Below are 8880 nucleotides of genomic sequence, written 5' to 3'. Positions count from 1 at the left end.
GATGGCTTGATGATCGAACGCAATTTGGACAAAATAATTAATAAATACAATGAAGATGACCACCTCTCTCTCATCATGGAAGCTCGAAGAGGGAGACAAACACGCCTCTAGTTTCATCAAAATATCATGGATTGATAGTGACAATTCTCGAAGCGATGGACTCGGCATAACGTCCGGCCGAATGCAACAAATTTTAAGAATTTTCTTTATGTCGATTTCATTAATTTTAAGCCAATTTTTATTAGTGCTTTCCATTACTTAATCACTTTGTCCAATAATGAGAGGTAAGTCCACTAAATGAGAAGACATGTCCAACAAGAAATGATCTATAGCATGAAAGAGCGACTACACCTTGGCAATGAACCTCCATAGAGATTAATTCATTGAGCATAGGTCTCTTTTTCATGCTTGAATAACAATCAATCGCCTGAAATGACTCTCAAACAAAGAAAAAAGAAGAAAAGACGGAGGGTGCAAAAATGATTATGCGAGATTGCTTATTAGAATAAGACTCTTCACATAACTAAGTAGTAAACAAAAGCTATCAACTCGAATGACTCGGTGTCTAAGGCATAAACACCCAAAGTAATGAGGACGTACAACATGACAAGCAAAGTAGTCAAAGCGTAAACTAATTAAATGAATTAAAATAACCCTAAACAGCCCCTAATATGTAAAAAATAGTGGCTAAATATTATGTTTAAAAGCACAAAAGGATAGGAAATAACAAGGAACCACAAGGCTAGTAAACAAGAGCAAGGAGAGGTGGCTAACCGTTTCATTTTTGGGACTTCTAAACCATGTTTTTCATCCCTTTTAAACACTGAAAATCAATTTGAAAGCCTAGAAAAATAGTGGTAAAACTAAGGAGATGAGCCATGAAGTAAGGTAAAAGAAAGGGTGTTAACCCTCTCTACCTTTGGTAGCTATTCTACCCCAAGTTCCAACACTTGAAATTGATTCAAAACAACACAAAGATATAAGAGATAGATAGAAAGAGATAGAAATGAAAGCAAGAGAAAAGGTGACAAGTTTATATCTCTTGAAGAGAGCAAGCTTTGGTTGTAAACCAAACTTGATCCTAGCACACTCTTAAGGCTGAATTATGATTCACAAGTCTCAACCAAGGTCCTAAGGTTTAGCCCCAAGGGTGTATATAACGTATAGATATAGTTCAAGGATGATAAAATATCTCAAAGCTAGCTTGCACAAGAAGAAGGAGCTCTCAAGGGAGTTTTTCTTCTTTTGAAATTTTTCTAACCCTCAACACAGTGGGACCAGTTCGCATTTATAAAATTTGAGCAAAATAGCTCACAAATGTTGGACAAACAAATGGCCGTGGCCGGTTGATTTGAGCTCATATAGAATAGCTCATATAGAATTTGAGCAGCTGGTTGATTCCCGCCTAGAACAGTGTTTCTTACCAAAAAGGCACAGCCGACCCCAAATGGCCATGACCAGCTCCCATTGAGGCACGGCCGAGCCCTAATGTGCTCCCATGTTTCTCTATTTCAGGCTCATTGTAGGGTGGCACAATGTTCAAAAAGAAACCTCTGAGGTAAGAATAGTGTAAATATGAAGGTTTTGGGATTGTTTCAGAGCTTGAGCTTAAATTCCTCTATTGAGAAGTCGAATCATACACAATGTAACTTTCATCATCAAGTGCACAGGACAAAGCGCCCGAGTCTTGCGGGCGGTCAAAAATGGGGTGTCTATAGGGAGTGAAAGGAAAATATTGGACAAGCGAATAGGTAAAAGTGCGAGAAGATGGGGTTTCTAAACATTTCTGTCCAAAATTACTCACTTAACATTTAGAACTCCTGAAAACGAAGAAAGAGAGCTACAGTGTGGGGACATCTTACGAAGGAGATAAACACATTTCAAATACTCAGATCGGCATCAAGAACATGTAGTTGATTTCAAAGCCAGTTTTTCAAATACTCGGTTCGGCTTCGAAAGCAGGTAGTTGGCTTCGAAGCCAGTTTCATACCATAAACTCAAGTATAGCTAGGGTTTGTTTACTTCGAAGGTTGTGAGGGTATTCTCTTAGGCTTTTCACAAAAGAAAATTTCCTTCGAAGGAGTCTTTGTAGTGTTCTGTGATTAGAATATGGTTCTTGCCTGCTCTTTTGACTTTCAAAATAAATAAGCACTATGAAGCCAGTACTTGGTCAAGCAATGTGGGAATTTCAAACACCAGAGGATTTACCCATAGATGAAAGTACTCTCTTTAACTTTTTGCTACACAAATCCTTTCGAAGACAAATATTGCAAAAGAAACTTCATGCTTCAAAGACAATTAAACTAGGCTTCGAAGCAATATTGGTTAATTCAAAGCTGTCATTGGAACAGATTATATGAACGAGGTAAGGAATAAGGTCATGCAATTGGAATATGAAAAACCCTATTTTATTAATAAAACATTTACATTAGGAAAACCTACTTGGTTACATTCTCAATTTCATAAAAATATGGAATGGACAAAGTTACAAGATCATGAAACTTCGTCCAGCAAAATTCAATAAATACATATTCCTTTTCTAGCTTTTCTTCTATCTTATCAAATTTTGGTTTATCTAATTGATGAGCCCTTATTTGGAAGAAAAGTTGGTGGGCCTTCATTTCGAACTCTATTTGCTTAAGAGCTCTCTCTACTTCCTCTATCTCCCCCCTCTCGTGCATATTACCCATATTGGTATATTCTTCATTGGCATCTTTCCCATACTCTAAGCCATGATTCTTGAAATCTTCATACTCTTCAAGAAGATTATCTGCCTCATACTGAGTTGGAATGCGAGCAACAGAGATCTCCTCAAAGAACTCACTACTAACAGAATCATTTTTGTGCTAGTTGCGCAAGAGAGGAAGTTGATCCAGGAAAGTGTGAAGCTCTGCTTGGGCCACAGGGTTAAGGATGTGGCTTCGAGAATCAATGTCACAAGCCCATAAAAAATTCTTGTGAGGAATGTCATCTCGAAAGACCTCAAAGGATAAGTGAAAGAAAGCAGCAAGCAAGGTTTGGGCTCTATACTGCTGATAAGCAATTGGGGGAACTGGAGCCTGGTAGGGAGCAAAATGCTGGCTTACAAAGAGGGTGAGCTTTAATTCCTCAATCCAATCAGGATTGGGAGGCAAGAAAACAGTAGTTGTGTCCTCTCCAAATAAAGGTGGAAACTGGGGCTCGTTCACACACTCCAACAATCAGAGGAACAAAGTTTTGCTTTCTTGGGTAAGAGTGAGGGGCTGATTCCCAAAGATTCAATGCGTTGTGGGGTCATTTGCACTATTCTGGTTGGCAAGGTAAAGGTATATCATACCGAAAGCAAGTTGTCTTCAAGACAGCGAAGACGGTTGTAAAGGGCATAGGGTACACTACAGAGCTGCGTATAGAGGGATGAATGGCAGTGGGGTCATCAAATTCAGGAAATCTATGATGGATTCGATTCCTTGTTTGAGGTTGAGTACGTGTGGGCCAAGCATCCCAGCCAGTATTTCCAGAAGAGGAAAAGGCAGCTTCGTTCCATGCAGAAGGTTTCAGAGCAGAGATAGAGCATCCAAGATTCATTTTAGCAAATTCTAGGTCCAGAGGCTCGTATTTCGCAAAAGCTTCCATAACTTGTATAAATGAAGGCGGATAATTGTGGCCACTAAATGAATGAAAATTCTTTCGAGGATGGCCATTATTGCCCAAAACCTCCTCGTATGCTCGATCAATGTAAGAGAAAGCTTGATTGACCATTAAAGATTTATCAGCCCCTGCGTATACACAGATAGTGGAGAAAAGGTTCAAGTGCAAGGGAGAATTTAATGAAGTTCAGTGCTTTGTTACTCGAAGACGATTACACTTCCAAAACAAACAAAGTCCATGCACGTCCTGGTACGTGGGTAAAGTGCATTAATCTACTAATATCACCAAGTATTAGGTATATTAGTGCGGAGGGTAAATGTTGACGATATATTTTGTATAGGCCAATCGCAACATGACACGTGGCTCGTAAACGGTAATTTGGGGAGTTAATGCAAGTTCTCAATCAACGACAAACACGTGGCAGTCCACATTGATAACAATGGATCTGCGTAGCATTGAAGCAGTTAAGAGGTGCAAGATGGCGTGGCCCAATTGTTACTCACAGTTCAAATTCAAATTCAAGAAGGAAGCCTAACCGCAAAAATAGTGTAGCGGAAGCTAACTGTGTGAGGCCATGATCAGTGATCGTGGAAGGGCATTTCGACGGTTACAAACCCAATTCGACCGTTACCATCCGAAAGTATAAATAGAAGAGAAGGCCAACAAAAGAGACCCAGGCTCAAATCCAAAACCAATTATTTACTTTATATTTTTCATTCCAGCTGTTACATTTCCAGTTCTTTACATTTTCAGTTCTTCAATTCCTGTACTGCACTTCATTTCCTAGGAGTAGTTTCAAGCAGTTATTGCTATAAACCTTTTCGAGGCTAGGTCATTATAAGCTCATTGTAAGTTCTTATTTAATCAATGAAATTTAGTTTCTGAATTGTTCTTTGTACTTGTCATTATTTATAAGTTTCTCCTAAACAAGCCACCAGCAAAAGTTCTCTTCCTTGAGACTGAAAGAATTTCAACACAATCGTCTGATATGACAATTAAAATTCTGTAAGGATTTATTGATCCTTACTAGCACAGTTAAAATTCCATAAGTAACTTTCGAAAGCCAAAAAAAGCCAACAAATGAGTAACTTCATAAACTGCATCTTGTCATTGACATACACATGAAACTCTTTAAATCAATATAATAATGGCACATAAATAATAAATAATTCATAATATACAAATATAATTATTGTTGATTGTTATGTATTTTTCTTAAACAATAATACTATAAATTCATATTTAACTATTCAAAAATTACCTAAAAATAGATCTTATATTACATAAATTTAATTTTCACCATACAATTACGTACTCAAAAACATCTGAGTGGATAAATAAGAATCCTAGACTTATTCTTTGTTTAAACAACCTTCCACTCCAATCATGGAGAAGAAATAAAAATTTTCAGAATGACAAAGAGATCCTTAGCTTTAGACTCCACAAATAACTCTATGGAGTGGTGGTCCTCACCAAAGTGGGCCACTGTCCTTAATTCCTTTTCCTTTAACATATTTGAAAACTCCATCTGACGGTCAATCAACGGGTCATCATAACAACCCGTCACCAAGACCCGCCAACCCAGCAACCGGACCTGCTCTAGTTGATTCGACCCACCGCCCACCGTTGGATTACAATACTTATGATCACGATCTGCACCGACCGGCAATGACAACTCCCATCTAAGATCAGTCCCAGATATCGTCAAAATTGGGTCTTTGATCAACCCAAGCTCGGACCCGACCTGGTCTGTCCCACCGAAAAACGGGTGGTGCAAAATCAACCCTTTGATTTTCAAGGGCTGAAGATCATCAATAAATTGGGTAGCACGTAGTCCTGCATGGTAGGCTATTTGCCACCAGCACTAGTGCCCATGAGAAAACAACATGAAAAATCACAAAATTGAGTTAGCCACCGCTCCTGGGTGGTTTTGAGCCACTGCGAGGTCTCAACTGCGTCGTCATAGGCGGCGGGTAGGTGGTGTTCGGGAGCGAGACGGTACTCAACTGAGACAATAACGACAGAGAGCTCGGCGGCGACTTTGACATAGAAGTCATGGTTGATGGTTGAGGCTGCACTCAAGAAAACAAATCCACCACCATGAAAATATACAATCAGAGGAAGATTTGGAATGGAGGGTGGTTCGTGAAGGGCTTGTTTGGGGAGATATATTCGGAGCCATGTTTGGCTTTTAGGGTTTAGAGGGAGGTCCTTGGAGAGAACAGGAGAGGGGGTGTTGTGATCGGGTGTGGGTGGGATGCTTGGGAATTGTATGGACCGCGTGTATGTGCCGTCTGGATTGGATATGATGCTAAGCGGGATGGTAGTGGTGGTGGGATTGGTTAGCGGCGGTGGATTTTGATGATGATCATCGGACATGCTTGAGTTTGGGATGAAGGAGCAGTGGAGTTGAATTGAGGAAAGAGATGAGAGACGTGAAGGGTGTAGTTGAGTTGTTTAATAAGACACTGACTTTGCACCTAATTTATGAGATCAAATTGATGTTATCGCTTTGCTGTTCCTCTTTGAATTTTCTTTGTTCTCTAATTAGTGTTTGATTCTGTTTAAAAATAAATAAATAATGTTTGATTTATTAAAATTAATAAAAATAGAATGATCATTTCAATATTTATTAATTAATGAAAAAGATAGCAAAAAATATGTTGTAAATATAATCGTTATTTATTGTTATAAGAAAATATGATCATTCCATTTCATTTATTTGTCCTCACTTTAATAAGCCAAATAGGAGATAAATACTTTAAAGGTAATACTGCGAATCTGAATTTTACTTATAAATATCAAGCATGAATTAAATTTATTTACATTCAGATCTCACACAATATTAATTAAATTTCTACCACATAAACACGCTATCTAGAAAAATATGGATAGCAAAATCTGGGACAATAGACTTATACATATTTTATTAAAAATTTGATTGATACATAATTTTTATATTGAAATTTTTACCAAAATTATGAAAATTTCATTTAAATAAGTATTATGTTTTAAAATGATAAATCTTAGTGGGGCCAATATTTCAATGTTAGGAGGTAGAAAAAATGTATGAGGCCGCTCTGGGTGAAGTGTGGGAGCACTACAAGAATTTTCACTATTGGCGATTAAATTTTTAGTCGCCAAAAGTCATTTTTAGTCGTCTATAGCCTTTAGCGACTAAATTTTTTAGTCGGAAATTAGTAGCCGAAGAGTAGTCGGGAAAGCTAATTGGCAACTAAACTTAATTTAGTCGCCAAATGTATTCATTTGCCGACTAAATATTTAGTCGCCAATAGGTTGGAAAATTAATTAAATACTACATTTTTGCCGACCAATTTTTTTGTCGCCAAAAGCCAATGATTTAGTTGCGGAAAAATTTTTAGCTACTAAATTTTTTAGTTGCCTAAAGCAAATACTAGTGTTTTGGCTACTAAAATTTAGTCGCCTAAAGTCAATCTTTTTTTGCTACTAAAATTTTAGTCGGCAAATACTATTTCTTTTGGCTACAAAAAATTTAGTCGCCTAAACTTCCTCATTTTTGGCTACTAAAAATTTAGTTGCCAAAAGTATTTTTATTCGTCAACTTTTGTTTTTAGCTACGAAATATTTTAGTCACCAAATGTTTGATTTTCTTTTGGCTACAAAACTTTTAGTAGCCAAAGGTTTGATTTTCTTTTGGCTACAAAACATTTAGTAGCCAAATGGTTGCTTTTCTTTTGCCTACAAAAAATTTAGTAGCCAAATGTTTGATTTTCTTTTAGCTACAAAACTTTTAATAGCCAAATGTTTGTTTGTTTGTTTTTTTTTTTTTTTTCCTTTTTTCTGGCTACAAAACGTTTAGTCGGCAAAAACATGATATTATGTTTTATTGCAAATATTATAATGTGTCAATAACCTGTCTATATTCCATGCAACCTGTAATACGTATATAAATAAAGTGATACATAAACTATCAATCATTCCACAATCTGCATCCGTATACAAAAAATAAATTACTTTAACTGTCCAAGTACATACAAACTAACTATTGTCCAAACTAAAATAATAATTCCATACAACATATAGAATCATACAAAAAGTAAAGCCCTCCATATACAAAAATTACATTTACTATACCATTTGAAATAACCATTTGGCATGGTACAAATTACCATCGTAATCTGTACCACGACAAAAGGTGATGTATGTACAAAGCCAAAAGTACATTTATGTATCACGACAAAAAATCAGATATTTGTACGGCGACAAAAGGTGAACTATCTACCATGGCAGTAATTATCTGTTCGCTGCAAAAAATTTTCTGTATCAGTAATAGTTAATTGCACAAAAGCCAAAGACGACAAAAGTATTATACTACTTCTATACAAAAGTACAATTTCTTCTCATACACCAAAATATCTCTGGAAGTCTACGCAACAAAGTCATCTACAAAAAACAAAGAAAACGTTAGAATTGGACCCAAAAATGCCCAACATCATGAATGAATTTGGCAACAAGTGACAAATAAAAATAAATGAGAAGCAACCTTCCATGATGAATCAATTATCAGTCATTCTATAGTCTTTCTAAAGTCTTTTGTTATTAGGAACATTGTTAAATGCAGAACAATCATTACTAAATCTTTCATTAGTAATATAAAGCTAATGTAACAATCTTCTATTTGTAAGCAACATGTACATTAAAAAAATTTGCAAGTTTAAAACAAGTCGTAAACTGAGTTCATATTGATTTCTGAATATTTTTCCCATAATTTTCCATTACTATACATCTTCAATACATTCCATTAATTGTCACAAGTCCTATTTGTACTGGGAAAGCTACCCGTGAGAGTCAGACAGAGGTTCGGGGGCTGTTTTAAAGTTTTGCCCCCGAAACGCCCTTTTTCGACTAAGTTTTGAGCGTATTCGGCTCTAAATCCCAACTTACGGGTCCGAATAACATTCTGTCAATTGTGACAACTCATATTTGGCATAGGGAAGCTGTTTGTGTTGGCCACATGGCGGTTCAAGGGCTGTTTTGAATTTTCGCCCCAAATCGCCCTTTTTCGACTAAGTTTTGGGTGTATTCAGCTCTAAATCCCAACATATGGGTCCGAATAACATTCCGTCAATTGTAACAAGTCATATTTGGCATGGGGAAGCTATTCGTGTCGGCCACATGGCGGTTCGGGGGTTGTTTTGAATTTTTGCTCCCCAAACGCCCTTTTGTCGACTAAGATTTGGGCATATTCAGCTCTAAATCCCAACCTATGAG

General features: G+C 36.9%; 1 pseudogene across 1 annotated transcript; it reads right to left on the bottom strand.

Moving 5' to 3' along the window:
• Positions 1-4884: 4884 nt before the first annotated feature.
• On the bottom strand, positions 4885-6141 carry LOC114276518 (carboxylesterase 1 pseudogene; annotated as a pseudogene). The gene has a single exon (XR_014337512.1). The product of XR_014337512.1 is annotated as a carboxylesterase 1 pseudogene (transcript).
• Positions 6142-8880: the final 2739 nt, after the last annotated feature.

Source organism: Camellia sinensis, chromosome 8 (assembly GCF_055761805.1).
Source record: "Camellia sinensis isolate YWXY chromosome 8, ASM5576180v1, whole genome shotgun sequence".
NCBI classification, from domain to species: Eukaryota; Viridiplantae; Streptophyta; class Magnoliopsida; order Ericales; family Theaceae; genus Camellia; species Camellia sinensis.
The sequence above is the reverse complement of the archived record's forward strand: the minus strand, read 5'-3'. Positions and strand labels throughout refer to the sequence as shown.